Consider the following 14,737-nt stretch of genomic DNA (forward strand, 5'->3'; position numbering starts at 1 on the left):
AATTCCATTGGAGGGAGGGAAGCTCTGACATTGATGTTCTTTCCTTATTTTCTTTCATGTAAAACGTGCCCTTGAGAAAACCATCCTTGATACTTAAGGACGGCATTCAAGCAAAGGAGGCAGTGCGGGAGATGACGCAAGGATGTGCTGATTCCTGCATCTGAGGAGTGTAATAAGTGCTTCATTGGCGACGTTATCAATTGGTGCCTTCACTGCAGAACTTAAAAAGGTGTGCGCAACAGTAATTTCAGTGGATGGAGGGAGGCAAGCTCTGACTCTGATTTGCTTTATTTCTTTTCATGTAAAACATGCCGTCGAGAAAACAATCCTTGAGACTTAAGGTCAGCATTCAAGAAATGAAGGCAACTGGATCATGCTGTGGAGCCCATCACGATGTGGAAAGGAACATTGCATTTATGGATGAATTGGGAATGCACATTGGGATGCGCTTGGGGAACATTCACCAAGAATAGATTGAGCTCAGACTCTTGTGACTTTGCCTTCTTCACATGGACAATACAGTAGTGGAATAGAGAGCCAAGCGTTTCTTCACCACAAGGCTCTTCAGGAACAATCTCTTTAGCTGTGCATAGCAGAGACTCGGCCTGTCTGCCTAACGGGAATGCTGGATAGAACACTCATGTATCCATGCACAGCAGTTCTTCGGGTACTTAATGAACTTAATAAAACTTTTCAGTAATTAAACCCAGAATTGTTGAGGTTTTGTTTTGCATGCTATTTCCCCGACTTTGCAACTGCACTTCAGATATTCAACTATGGTGGGGGGGTAGAGGGAGGAGTGGGTGAAGAGGGGGAAGGGTGGGGAGTGCGGGGAGGGGTGGGGAGAGGGAGCATGCAAAATGCAGGGACCAAACAGTTGCAATGCCTGAAGTACTGAGGAGAAGTAGAGAAAGCAACTGGGTAGGGGAGAAAGCAACTGGATTGGGCATCCGCAGCTGGAGGGAACGGCTGAATGGAGAGGGCCGGAAGCGAGAGGCCGTAGAGAGCCGCGGGGTGCGAGCGTGCGAAGACCTTGGTGTCACCGGGTCCAGGGACTGGCCAGTAAGTCTTTTGCTGTTGTGTTTATGGCGCATGCACAGAAAAAGGTACTACTCTTCCGTTCTGCTGCTCCCCGCCCCCACTCTCTCACCTTCCTCCCTCTCCCCCCAGCTCTCCCCCTCCCCCCTTCCTTACCCCTCCCTCTCCCTCTTTCACGCCCCTCCGTCTCTCCCTCTCCCTCTTTCACCCCTCTCCCACTTTCTCCCCTCTCCCTCTTTCTCCCCCTCCCTCTTTCTCCCCTCTCCCTCTTTCTCCCCCTCTCCCTCTTTCTCCCCCTCCCTCTCCCTCGTTCTCCCCTCCCTCTTTCTCCCCTCTCCCTCTTTCACCCCCTCCCTCTTTCTCTCCGCCTCCCTCTCCCTCTTTCTCACCCCCCACCCTCCCCGGCACCGCTACCGCTGGTCTCCCCGCGCTGCTCTCCCCGGCCCCCGCGCTGCTGTCCCCGGACCACGCGCTGCTGTCGCCGGCCCCCGCGCTGCTGTCCCCGGCCCCTGCGCTGATCTCCCCGGCCGCCGCGCTGCTGTCCCCGGCCCCTGCGCTGATCTCCCCGGCCCCGCGCTGATCTCCCCGGCCCCCGCGCTGCTGTCCCCGGCCCCCGCGCTGATCTCCCCGGCCCCCGTGCTGATCTCCCCGGCCTCCGCGCTGATCTCCCCGGCCCCCGCGCTGCGCTCCCCGGCCCGCTCCACAGTCTCACTCCGGCGATTGTATTATGCCACGTGTTTGTTAGGTTTCATCTCTGTGATTTTTTGAGCAGCGCCATCTTTAGTCCTGGCAGCTGCAACAGTCGCAGGCTGTGACGTTTTCGTGGCACATGCTGTATCTGCGCATGTGCCAAATCAGCGCCACCTACCGATCGCGTTGTCAACAATTGCGGTCTAAAAAAAACACACGTGCTATTCTGCTCTGTGTGTAGTTTGTGAGCATTATGAGTTAATAAGTCTGAATTAAGTTTGCACTATTAAGGTTAACTGACCTGTTAAGTTGAGAAAACTGGAATTTCATTGGTGGCCACAATGAACGTTCAAGTTTATTGTGTCAAGTTTTGAGGGAGTCTTTTTTTCCGGACATAGGACTCGCTCAAAACAACATTGGCAGTTTTGATTTTTAAAAGTTTATAGCCGTGAATTGGAGTTTGCAATCATCTTTGCTTTATAACGCAAAATCCGTGGATTAGAAACCTCTTACAAAAGATGCTAAAAGCTTGGAAACAATTGGAGTTTAATCTAAAATGCTGTCTATCCTGATGGAAATGCTTTCCTTTGAAGTTGATAATGTTACTAACGATTTTGTTGTTTCCAAACCCTAAGAAACCAAAAGAATTGAAAAAATCAGTTTAAATGAAGTGTAGTTCTTTTCGATCAGAAAAAAGGTTATGTAAAGTGCCGCAACAGAGAATGTTTGGACCCACCCCCTTGGAGACGAGTAAAAAAAAAATAACCTTGCTGCAGCTGATGTTTTTTCCATTTAATCTACCACACGATGTTTTGCATTACTGAGAGTAAAATGTATATATTTTGGACATTATTACATTTTAAATTACTGAATTATCAGATAAAATTGGGCATATTCACCCATTGGGCTCAGGGGCAGAGCCACAATGGATATTACCTGTTTTTTTAAGCAGATGACGGTTGGATCCAAGGCCACATGAGAACTGATGCCACAACAAGAGATCCAGCAGCTTTAAGAATTTAATAATATAATTGCAGGCAACAAACGTCACAACATTGTTATCAATGATCAAAGTGCTTGAGAAGGAAACATAGTTGCAAGCACTTCTACCTTTAATGTCAAGAAAATGCAATATCACCAAGTCTGGGCAGAAGTAATTGGAATCGATAAACACAATTTAATTGATATGAGTGTTTACTTAAAGCATTCAAATGGACATTTATGTGACATTTAAGAGGACAATCAAAGTTTTCGAAAAAAAAAAACAGTCGCAGTCTCAGTGGGTTAGTGTGTTGGACATGAGCAATGGGTTCTGGTCAATACCGCTGGCACAAAAGTGTCAAAATAAATTTGTGTTTACATTCCAGGGACAACAGTACACCTGGATGTTTCACTCCCAGGGATTACATAATAGTCTGTTGATATTCCACCAGCGGTTGGCACAGGGGACAGACACAGTCTTTTCTCCCGATCAGAATATTTCATACAATATGAGGATGACCTACTTCTCCAAACGGAGAGTAAGAAGAAGCAGCTGGAGCTACTGGAGGAGTTCCTTCGACTCCGCTGGAATGTCGGAGTGAAAGTTAACCCTAAAAAGGCACAGATAAGGAAAGAACAATTTCTTATTTGGGAATATTGATAACACACAGAAAGCATGCGATTGAGCAGATGCGTGTCCAGACAATCCTCAAACTCCCCTACTGCAAGATATTAAGGCTACGAGATCATTTCTGGGCTACATTGGTTATTGCAGGGACCATATTCATGGGGTCGCCTTAAAGGCCGTTCCTTTATATGATCTCCTGAAAAAGAACTCTGAGTGGGTATGGACACCAGAGAATACGTCAGCGGTTACAGATTTAATACAGGTGCTGGCTATAGCTCAGGTGCTACAGGTGCCGGCCCCACCTGTACCCTTTACCCTCGAGGTCGCTACCACTCATACCACCTTATCAGCGGTATTGGTTTAGAAGAAACATGGACGATTCTGTCTAGTGGCGCACACATCTCGCTTGTTAATGCCAGTAGAAAGGGCCTTCACAGTGTGTGACAAACATTTGCTGGTCATCTTCTGGGTGAATCAAAATTATACTTATATTGTAAGCCTCAGCCCCGTTACTATCCGAACTGAACGCACGCCCTTCCAGTTGTTACTGGATGGACGACTGAAGGACGGTAATGTTATATTGTCAGCCTCAGCCCTGTTACTATCCTAACTGAACACACGCCCTTCCAGTTGTTACTGGATTGACGATAGAAGGACGGTCATGAAAGTCAGAATCTTATTGCTCGGTGGACCTTGCTCTTGCAAGGTAGAAACATTTCAGTAAAAAAGGGAAAGTCTTTGACGTGCTTGGCAAACAATTTGATCTACCAGGGTGAACTCCATGAGTGACAGGTTTTGACAGCAAAGACCCTCAAGGGACATTTTGTGTCAAAATCATTGGAGGGGGGTCTGCGGGGGTGGGGGAGGGGGTTCGTGTACAAAGGAAAGAACCAGAAATCAAACCAGCACTCAAAATTTTTGTTGACGGATTCTCTACAGTGGAGGACGGGATTAGGCAGGCAAAGTGCGGATTGCATGTACAGGATCACAATGGAAAACCTAATAAAGACATTGCCTTAGTTACTGGCGAGTTTAAGTGTGCAGCGTTCAGAACTAGCTGCAATCGCTTTGTGGTGACACAACCATGCATGTTTCCCCCGCTAGTTGATAGAAATTCTGACAGGATGTACGTGTCTAACAGTTTGACCGAGTATCTACCTCTGTGGGAAGCGAGAGGTTTTGAGTCAGCAAATGGCAAACCATTTCCATCTGGCCCATTCATGCAGAGAATAGTAGATGGAGCGAGGAGAGGGGAAAGGATTATTGACAATACTGTGATATATTGCCCTATGTTGTGAAAATTGGAAAGGAGATAATTGGGACAAGCTTGTCTAAGTGTAGTCTGGAAAACCAGGTGGTCATACATATATTTGGGCGGTTCAAAATCAATTTCTTTTAGTTTTGGTTGCAGCAGCTTGGACAGAAGCGGAGGTACGGAGCGAACTAGCAGCTGGGAGGTCAATTTCAGTGTAAGTTAAAAGTTAATTCCCTTTTGTTTTCGGAGGACCAGGGGACTGCTGGGTAAGTGAAAACTATATATTTGGGCGGTTTGAAATCTATTTATTTTAGTTTTGGTTGCAGCAGCTTGGACAGAAGTGGAAGTACGGAGCGAACTTGCAGCTGGGAGGTCAATTTCAGTGCAAGTGAAAAGTTAATTCCCTTTTGTTTTCGGCGGACCAGGGGACTGCTGGGTAAGTAAAAACTATATCTTTGAGCGGTGGCAATGGGGTACAGGTCTCTGGCACAGAGTCCTGTCCCTGTTGCTCAGAAGGGAAGGGGAAAGAGGAGCAGAGCATTAGTCATTGGGGACTCCATAGTTAGGGGAACATATAGGAGGTTCTGTAGGAACGAGAGAGACTCACGGTTGGTGTGTTGCCTCCCAGGTGCCAAGGATCGTGATGTCTCGGACCGAGTTTTTGGGATCCTTAAGGGGGAGGGGGAGCAGCACCAAGTCGTGGTCCACATAGGGACCAACGACATAGGTAGGAAGAGAGATGGAGATTTAAGGCAGAAATTCAGGGAGCTAGGGTGGAAGCTTCGAGCGAGAACAAACAGAGTTGTTATCTCTGGGTTGTTGTGCGTGCCACGTGATAGCGAAGCGAGGAATAGGGAAAGAGAGGAGTTGAACACGTGGCTGCAGGGATGGTGTAGGTGGGAGGGTTTTGGTTTCCTGGATAATTGGCGCTCTTTCTGGGGTAGGTGGGACCTCTACAAACAGGATGGTCTTCACCTGAACCAGAGGGGTACCAATATCCTGGGGGGCAGATTTGCTAGTGCTCTTCGGGGGGGTTTAAACGAATTCAGCAGGGGGATGGGAACCTAAATTGTAGTTCCAGTGCACAGGATGTTGAGAGTAGTGGGGTCAGGGATAAGGTTACAAGGACGCAAGAGAGCACTGACAAGCAAGAAATTGGTTTAAAGTGTGTCTACTTCAACGCCAGGAGCATCCGGAATAAGGTGGGTGAGCTTGCAGCATGGGTTGGTACCTGGGATCTCGATGTATTGGCCATTTCGGAGACATGGGTAGAGCAGGGGCAGGAATGGATGTTGCAGTTTCCGGGATTTAGATGTTTCAGTAAGTATAGAGAAGATGGTAAAAGAGGGGGGGCTATGGCATTGTCAATCAAGGAGAGTATTGCAGCGGCAGAAAGGACGTTTGAGGACTCGTTTACTGAGGTAGTACGGGCCGAGGTTAGAAACAGGAGGAGAGGTCACCCTGCTGGGAGTCTTCTATGGACCTCCGAATAGTTCCAGAGATGTAGAGGAAAGGATAGCGAAGATGATTCTCGACAGGGGCGAGAGTCACCCGGTAGTTGTTATGGGGGACATTAACTTTCCAAATATTGACTGGAAATACTATAATTCGAGTACTTTAGATGGGTCAGTTTTTGTCCAGTGTGTGCAGGAGGGTTTTCTGACACAGTATGTAGACAGGCCAACCAGGGGCGATGCCACATTGGATTTGGTACTGGGTAATGAAACCGGCCAGGTGTTAGATTTAGATGCAGGTGATCACTTTGGTGATAGTGATCACAATTCGGTTAGGTTTACCTTAGCGATGGGCAGGGACAGGTATATACCGCAGGGCAAGAATTATAGCTGGGGGAAAGGAAATTATGATGCGATTAGGCAAGATTTAGGATGCGTCGGATGGGGAAGGAAACTGCAGTGGATGGGCACAATCCAAATGTGGAGCTTATTCAAGGAGCAGCTAATGCATGTCCTTGATAAGTATCTACCTGTGAGGCAGGGAGGAAGTTGTCGAGCGAGGGAGCCATGGTTTACTAAAGAATTTGAAGCGCTTGTCAAGAGGAAGAAGAAGGCTTATGTTAGGATGAGACGTGAATGCTCAGTTAGGGCGCTTGAGAGTTAAAAGCTAGCCAGGAAGGATCTAAAGGGAGAGCTAAGAGGAACAAGGAAAGGACACGAGAAGTAATTGGTGGATAGGATCAAGGACAACCCTAAGGCTTCCTATAGGTACATCAGGAATAAAAGAATGACTAGAGTTAGATTAGGGCCAATCAAGGATAGTAGTGGGAATTTGTGTGTGGAATCAGAGGAGATTGGGAAGCGTTAAATGAATATTTTTTCGTCAGTATTTACAGTAGAGAAAGAAAATGTTGTCGAGGAGAACACTGTGATTCAGGCTACTAGGCTAGATGGGATTGAGGTTCACAAGGAGGAGGTGTTAGCAATTTTGGCAAGTGTGAAAATAGATAAGTCCCCTGGGCCAGAAGGGATTTATCCTTGGATTCTCTGGGAAGACAGGGAGGAGATTTCAGAGCCTTTGTCCTTGATCTTTATGTCGTCATTGTCGACAGGAATAGTGCCGGAAGACTGGAGGATAGCAAATGTTGTCCCCTTGTTCAAGAAGGGGAGTAGAGACAGCCCTGGTAATTATAGACCTGTGAGCCTTACTTCGGTTGTGGGTAAAATTTTGGAAAAGGTTATAAGAGACAGAATTTATAATCATCTTGTGAAGAATAAGTTCATTAGCGATAGTCAGCACGGTTTTGTGAAGGGTAGGTCGTGCCTCACAAACCTTATTGAGTTTTTCGAGAAGGTGACCAAACAGGTGGATGAGAGTAAAGCAGTGGATGTGGTGTATATGGATTTCAGTAAGGCGTTTGATAAGGTTCCCCACGGTCGGCTATAGCAGAAAATACGGAAGTATGGGGATGAAGGTGATTTGGAGCTTTGGATCAGAAATTGGCTGGCTGAAAGAAGACAGAGAGTGGTAGTTGATGGCAAATGTTCATCCTGGAGTTTAGTTACTAGTGGTGTACCGCAAGGATCTGTTTTGGGGCCACTGCTGTTTGTCATTTTTATAAATGACCTGGAAGAGGGTGTAGAAGGGTAGGTTAGTAAATTTGCGGATGACACGAAGGTCGGTGGTGTTGTGGATAGTGCTGAAGGATGTTGTCAGGTACAGAGGGACATAGATCGGCTGCAGAGCTGGGCTGAGAGATGGCAAATGGAGTTTAATGCGGAAAAGTGTGAGGTGATTCACTTCGGAAGGAGTAACAGGAATGCAGAATACTGGGCTAATGGGACGATTCTTGGTAGTGCAGATGAACAGAGAGATCTTGGTGTCCAGGTACATAGATCCCTGAAAGTTGCTACCCAGGTTAATAGGCCTGTTAAGAAGGCATATGGCGTGTTAGCTTTTATTAGTCGGGGGATCGAGTTTCGGAGCCACGAGGTCATGCTGCAGCTGTACAAAACTCTGGTGTGGCCGCACCTGGAGTATTGCGTGCAGTTCTGCTCACCGCATTATAGGAAGGATGTGGAAGCTTTGGAAAGGGTGCAGAGGAGATTTACCAGGATGTTGCCTGGTATGGAGGGAAGGTCGTACGAGGAAAGGCTGAGGGACTTGAGGTTGTTTTCGTTGGAGAGAAGGAGGAGGAGAGGTGACTTAATAGAGACATATAAGATAATCAGAGGGTTATACAGGGTGGGTAGTGAGAGTCTTTTTCCTCGGATGGTGATTGCAAACACGAGGGGACATAGCTTTAAGTTGAGGGGTGATAGATATAGGACAGATGTTAGAGGTAGTTTCTTTACTCAGAGAGTAGTAGGGGCGTGGAACGCCCTGCCTGCAACAGTAGTAGACTCGCCAACTTTAAGGGCATTTAAGTGGACATTGGATAGACATATGGATGAAAATGGAATACTTCGAGGGCCGAAGGGCCTGTACTGCGCTGTAATGTTCTAATTCTAAAAGACACAAAGAATTGAAGGAAGACATGGACAATTTACAGATGGAAAATGAAGGTTGGCAGGAGAACATTGGCATCCTGCACAATCAGTTACTCTGGGATCAGGAGCCACATGACGGAGTATTTTCTCCACTGAGAAAATTATAACAAATACTGGACCAAAACACTGAGTTACAGGCAGAAAGTCCCAGACTAGGTGAGGAGTTAGAAGATGTGAGGAGGGGCTTTGAGGGAATTGGACCCATGTTAATGCTCTGCCTCCCCTGAAGCTGACCACGCCCTGTGTTTAGATGAAATCCTACAGCTTCAGATATAATCAGTCAACAGTGGGCAGTAGTGGCTGCCATCTCCAAACACAAAGCCAGATATCCCGGTTTTCCTTGGGACACAATATTTGTGAGCTTCACAGCCTCTGCTCCACCTTCTCTGTTCAAGGACGACAAGATAACTGGAAAATACCCGGGTGTCTTGTAACCTGGGCCTAAGCTGCAGGCCAGCCTAAGAACAAGACTGACAAAGATGGGATCAGTGAGCAACCAGCCACATTCACTGACAGTGAGGGAGATGTCGCCACACAACCACACAGAGGTCCCTTACTGCCGTTGAAGCCAGGGCTCAAAAGCAGGAACTGGGAATGGTGGATATGAGCAGCAGCCCCCTCGATCTGATTGCTCTCTATTCCAATATCCTAATCATTTATACATATCACAACAAAGCAGTGTTCCTTGCACTGACCCGTGGGGAATACCAGTATCTTCTGCCAATAAGTCTGAAAAACAACTGTTTACCACAACTCACTGTTTTCTGTCATTAAGCCAGTTTTATTTTTTATCCAAGCTGACACTGACCCTCCTATTCCATGAACATAAATTAACTGTCCAGCTCTCAGAAACAGACTGTGAAAGAAACTACAAGTTCAGATTAAAATAATGTGAAATGCTAAATGCAATAGTTAACTAACTTTTGGAAGGAGATCAACTCTTCGATCTCTTAAAATTCAGTCACTCATTCACTTGACTGTATTTAGTACTCTGTAGAAGCAGTACTCCCTAAAACTGGACTCTGTGAAACTAACTGTTTTTAGGGTTAAGGAAGAAAATTCCAGAGCTAGGGGAAGATAACAGAAAGTGCTGGAAATACTCAACAGTTCTGGCAGCATCGGTGCAGAGTGAAACAGAGTTAATGTTTCAGATCTGTGACGCTTCATCAGAACTGGTAAACGTTAGAAATGTTGATGTACAAGTTGCAGATAGTGGGACCATGGACTTCCTGCTTTCCATTCCACCCCCAATCCCTCACCCCTTCTGATGTTATACTTTCCAAAGATAACCCAATAATGCCAGCTTGCCAGTCACAGCAGCTCCAAGAGACAGAAAGAGAGCAGCAGCACAGAACTGAGGGTGAAGCCCCATCACTTGGTCTGATACTCACATTCACCAGAACAAATACTTACACTGCGTGTACCTTAGAGGCTGGTATAGAGTCGGAATCTGCACGTGGTGAGTCACCGAGTACGAGTGAGCTGCAGCCAGGCCAGGGGAAAAGGATAGTTCATGTGTCAGCTCACCAGAGGGCGAGGCCACAAAGGAGTTCTAATACACAGGACTCAGATGTGAACATCGCTGGAGCTGCTGCTCATGTCGAGGTGGTGCAGTCAGAATCCGAGTCTTCAAGTCACAGAGCTGCTCGAGGACGTCCTGCAAGGCCATCTGCAGTCTCCCCCAGTGAAGGTCAGCAGCCTTCCACCAGCCAAGCTGCAGCCACTGGGGAAACACTATGCAGGAGCACTAGGCTAGTTGAGAGAACCCACAAGACAGGCACGAAGGGAATACACAAGGGTGAATAGTTCAGTTTTGTTTGTATAATTACGTGTGTTGTTGGATAAAGATGTTAATGAAAAGGTTTTTGTTGGTGGTGTTTATTGCAGGATGGTGACCTGTGATGGACACTGTGATGGGGCGTCTCAGATGGATGTAATGGTGGAGAATGGGGGATCCATGATGGGAAAGGGAGGTTGTCCTATGCAAACCGGGATCTTAGCAGGGACTCTCCGACAGCCTGTCCGGGTCGAAGGCATCCAGGAAATATCCTCCCTCCTTCCTCATTCTCCTGAGGTATCCTCCGGATTCCTGGTACCAATGCCTGTGTCCTCATGATGGTGCAGCAGAACACCATGAACTTGGACACCTGATCCAGTGTGTACTGGAGGACTCCCACCGAGCGGTTCAGACGTCGGAAACATTGCTTCACCTGGTGGCTGTGTGTGGGGGAGAGGAGTGTCTTGCGTTTAGAGGTCATGAGCCACATTCTGGAACTGCATGGAGGCCCGAAGTGTTGGAAATGGCTGAGTGAAGGTATGGTGGCTCCTGCCAGGATACTGGACATTCAGCAGCATGATGTACTGGGCAAGCTTACACACCCACTGTACATTAATGGAGTGAGAGTTCTTTCAGTTCCTGTACCTCTCCCCGTTGACATGGGGACCCTGCAGAGCCACCTACACCATCAGGAATCCCGCTATCCTGACAATGCCATGGGTTCTCTCATCCTGCTTCTCACTGCTGAGGTAGCAGACAGTATAATTCACCTCACCCGATATAGATGGCCTCCGTCACACCGCAGATATATCAATAAACAAGATGGAGAGAGCTAACGGATACGTCATCCGATCTTGCCTGGATAGATCCAGATAAGAACATAAGAACTAGGATCAGGAGTAGGCAGTTCAGCCCCTCAAGCCTGTTCTGCCATTCAATATGATCATGGCTGATCTCATCTCGGCCTCTACTCCACTTTTCTGCCCGTTCTCCATAACCCTTCAACCCACTGCTAATGAAAAATCTGTCTATCTTTTCCTTAAATTTACTCAATGTCCTGGCATCCACCGCACTATGGGGTAGTGAATTCCACAGACTCCAGACTCTTTGAGAGAAGAAATTTCTCTTTATCTCTGTTTTAAATCTGCTCCCCCTTTATCCTTAAACTATGACCTCTCGTTCTAGATTGCCCGACAAGAGGATACATCTTCTCTACGTCTCCATTGTCAATCCTTTAATCATCTTATGTACCCCATTAGATCTCCTCTCGTTCTTCCAAACTCTGGAAAGCAAAGGCATTAACTGCTGAATCTTTCTTCATAAGACAAGCCCCTCATCCCTGGAAACAATCTCGTGGCCTTCCTCTGAACTGCCTCCAATGCAACTACATCCATCCTCAGTTAAGCAGACCAAAGCTGTATGCAATACTCCAGGTGCGGTCTCATTAATACCTAGTACAGTTGCAGCAGCACTTTCCTACTTTTATATTCTATTCCTTTAGCAATAAATGCCAAAATTCAATATGCCTTCCTTATCACCTGCTGTACCTGCAAACTAGCTTTCTGTGATTCATGCATGAGGACACCAAGATCCCTGTGCACCGAAGCATTCTGAAGTTTCTCTCCTTTTAGATAATAATTTACCTTTCTATTTTTCTAACCAAAATGGATAACCTCACACTTACCAACGTTAAACTCCATCTGCCAAATTTTTGGCCCATTCACCTAACCTGTCCATATCAATTTGTAAATATCTTATGTATTTATTGAAACTTACTATCCAATCTATTTTAGTGTCATCTGCAAATGTGGCTATAGTACCTTCTATCCTTGCATCCAAGTCATTAATATATATTATAAATAGTTGGGGCCCAGGGAACGAACCCTGTGGCAGGCACCCCACTAGTTACATCTTGCCAACCAGAAAAAGACCCACTAATCCCGACTCTCTGTTTTCTGTTGGTTAGCCAATCCTCTATCCAAGCTAATAAATTGCCCCTAACCCAATGTGATCTTACCTTGTGCATTATCCTTTTGTGCCGCACCTTATCAAATACCTTCTGGAAGTCTAGATAGAATATATCTACAGCATCCCCATTTTCCACCGGCAGGACAGACCCAGCAGAGGTGGTGGCACAGTGGTATACAGTAGGGAGGGGATTGCCCTGAGAGTCCTCAAACATCAGCGAACATCCCCACTTCTGACCATATGATAGATGGAAGGTCATTCATGAAGCAGCTGTAGATGGTTGGGCCAAGGACACTACCCTGAGGAACTCCTGCAGTGAGGTCCTGGTGCTCAGATGATGGACCTCCATCAATCACAACCATCTTCCATTGGGCTAGGTTTGAATCCAGCCAGCGGAGGGCTTTCCTCTGATCCATATTTACCCCAGTTTTGCTAGGGCTCCTTGATGCTGTCTTGATGTCAAGGGCAGTCACTCTCACCTCACCTCTTGAGTTCAGCTTTTGTGTCCTTGTTTGAACCAAGGCTGGAATGATGTTAGGAGCTGAGAGGCCCTGGCGGAACCCAAACTGAGCATCACTGAGCAAGTTATTGCTAATCAATTGCCGCTTGATGGTACTGTTGATGACACCCTCCATCACTTTACTGTTGATTGTGAGTAGGCTGATGGGACGCTAATTGGCCGGGTTGGACTGGAAAAGCTTGGCTAGGGGTATGGCAAGTTCTGGAGCACAGGTCTTCAGTACTATTGCCGGAATATTGTCAGGGCCCATAGCTTTCTGAATATCCAGTGCCTTCAGTCGTTACTTGACATCATGTGGAATGAATCGAATTAGCTGAAGCCTGGCATCTGTGATGCAGGGGACATCAGGAGGAGGCCGGAATCGGCCTCAACTTGGCGCTTCTGGCTGAAGATTTTTGCAAATGTTTCAGCCTTAACTATCACAGTGATGTGCTGTGCGCCCCCATCACTGAGGATGGCGATATTTGTGGAGCCACTTCCTCCAGGTAGTTTTTTAATTGTACACCGCCATTCAGGGCTGGATGTGGCTGGACTGCAAAGCTTAGTCCTGATCCGTTGGTTCTAGATTCGCTTAGCTCTGTTCGCGTAGCTTACGCAGTTTTGCACGCAGGTAGTCCTGTGTTGTAGTTTCACCAGGTTGACACCTCATTTTGAGGTATGCCTGGTGCTGCTCCTGGCATGCCCTCCTGCACTCTTCATTGTACCAGGGTTGGTCTCCTGGTTTGATGGTAATGGTAGAGTGGGATATATGCCAGGCCATGAGGTGACAGGTTGAGTACAATTCTGCTGCTGCTGATGGCCCACGATGCCTCGCGGATGGCCAGTTTTGCATTGCTAGATCTGGTGGAAATCTGTCCCATTTAGCACGGCGGTAGAACCACACAACAAGATGGAGGATATCCCCAATGTGAAGTTGGGACTTCGTCTCCACAAGGACTGCGGTCACTCCCACCAACACTGTCATGGACAGATACATCTGCGGCAGGCAGATTGGTGAGAACGAGGTCAAGTATGTTTTCCCCTCTTGTTGGTTCCCTCACCACCTGCCGCAGACCCAGTCGAGCAGATATGTCCTTTAGGACTCGGTCAGCTCGGTCACTAGTGGTGCTACCGAACCACTCTTGGTGATGGACATTGAAGTCCCCCACCCAGAATACAGTTTGTGCCCTCGCCATCCTCAGTGCTTCCTCCAAGTGCTGTTCAACATTGAGGAATGCTAACTTATCAGCTGAGCGAGGACGGTATGTGGTAATGAAGCAGGGTTTCCTAGTCCATGTTTGATCTGATGCCATGAGACTTCATGGGGTCCAGAGTCGATGTTGAGGACTCTCAGGGCAACTTCCTCCCGACTGTATACCACTGTGCCACCACTTCTGCTGGGTCTGATCTGCTGGTGGGACAGGACATACCCGGGGATGATGATGGCAGTGTCTGGGACATTGTCTGTAAGGTATGATTCCGTGAGTCTGACTATGCCAGGCTGTTGTTTGACCAGTCTGTGGGACAGCTCTCCCAACTTTGGAACAAGCCCCCAGATGTTAGTAAGGAGCACTTTGCAGGGTCGACATGGCTAGGTTTGCCGTTGTCGTTTCCAGTGCCTAGGTCGATACCTGGTGGTCCGTCCAGTTTCATCCCTTTTTATTGACTTTGTAGCAGTTAGTTACAACTGAGTGGTTTGCTAGGCCACTTCAGAGGGCATGTCAGCGTCAACCACGTTGCTGTGTATCTGGAGTCACATGTAGGCCAGACCAGGTAAGGACGGCAGATTTCCTTCCCTAAAGGAACCAGATGTGTTTTTACAAAAATCGACAATGGTTTCAAGGCCATCACCAGACTAGCTTTTAATTCCATATTTATTAATTGAATTCAAATTCCA

The sequence above is a fragment of the Heterodontus francisci genome, chromosome 21, assembly GCF_036365525.1.
Source record: "Heterodontus francisci isolate sHetFra1 chromosome 21, sHetFra1.hap1, whole genome shotgun sequence".
NCBI classification, from domain to species: Eukaryota; Metazoa; Chordata; class Chondrichthyes; order Heterodontiformes; family Heterodontidae; genus Heterodontus; species Heterodontus francisci.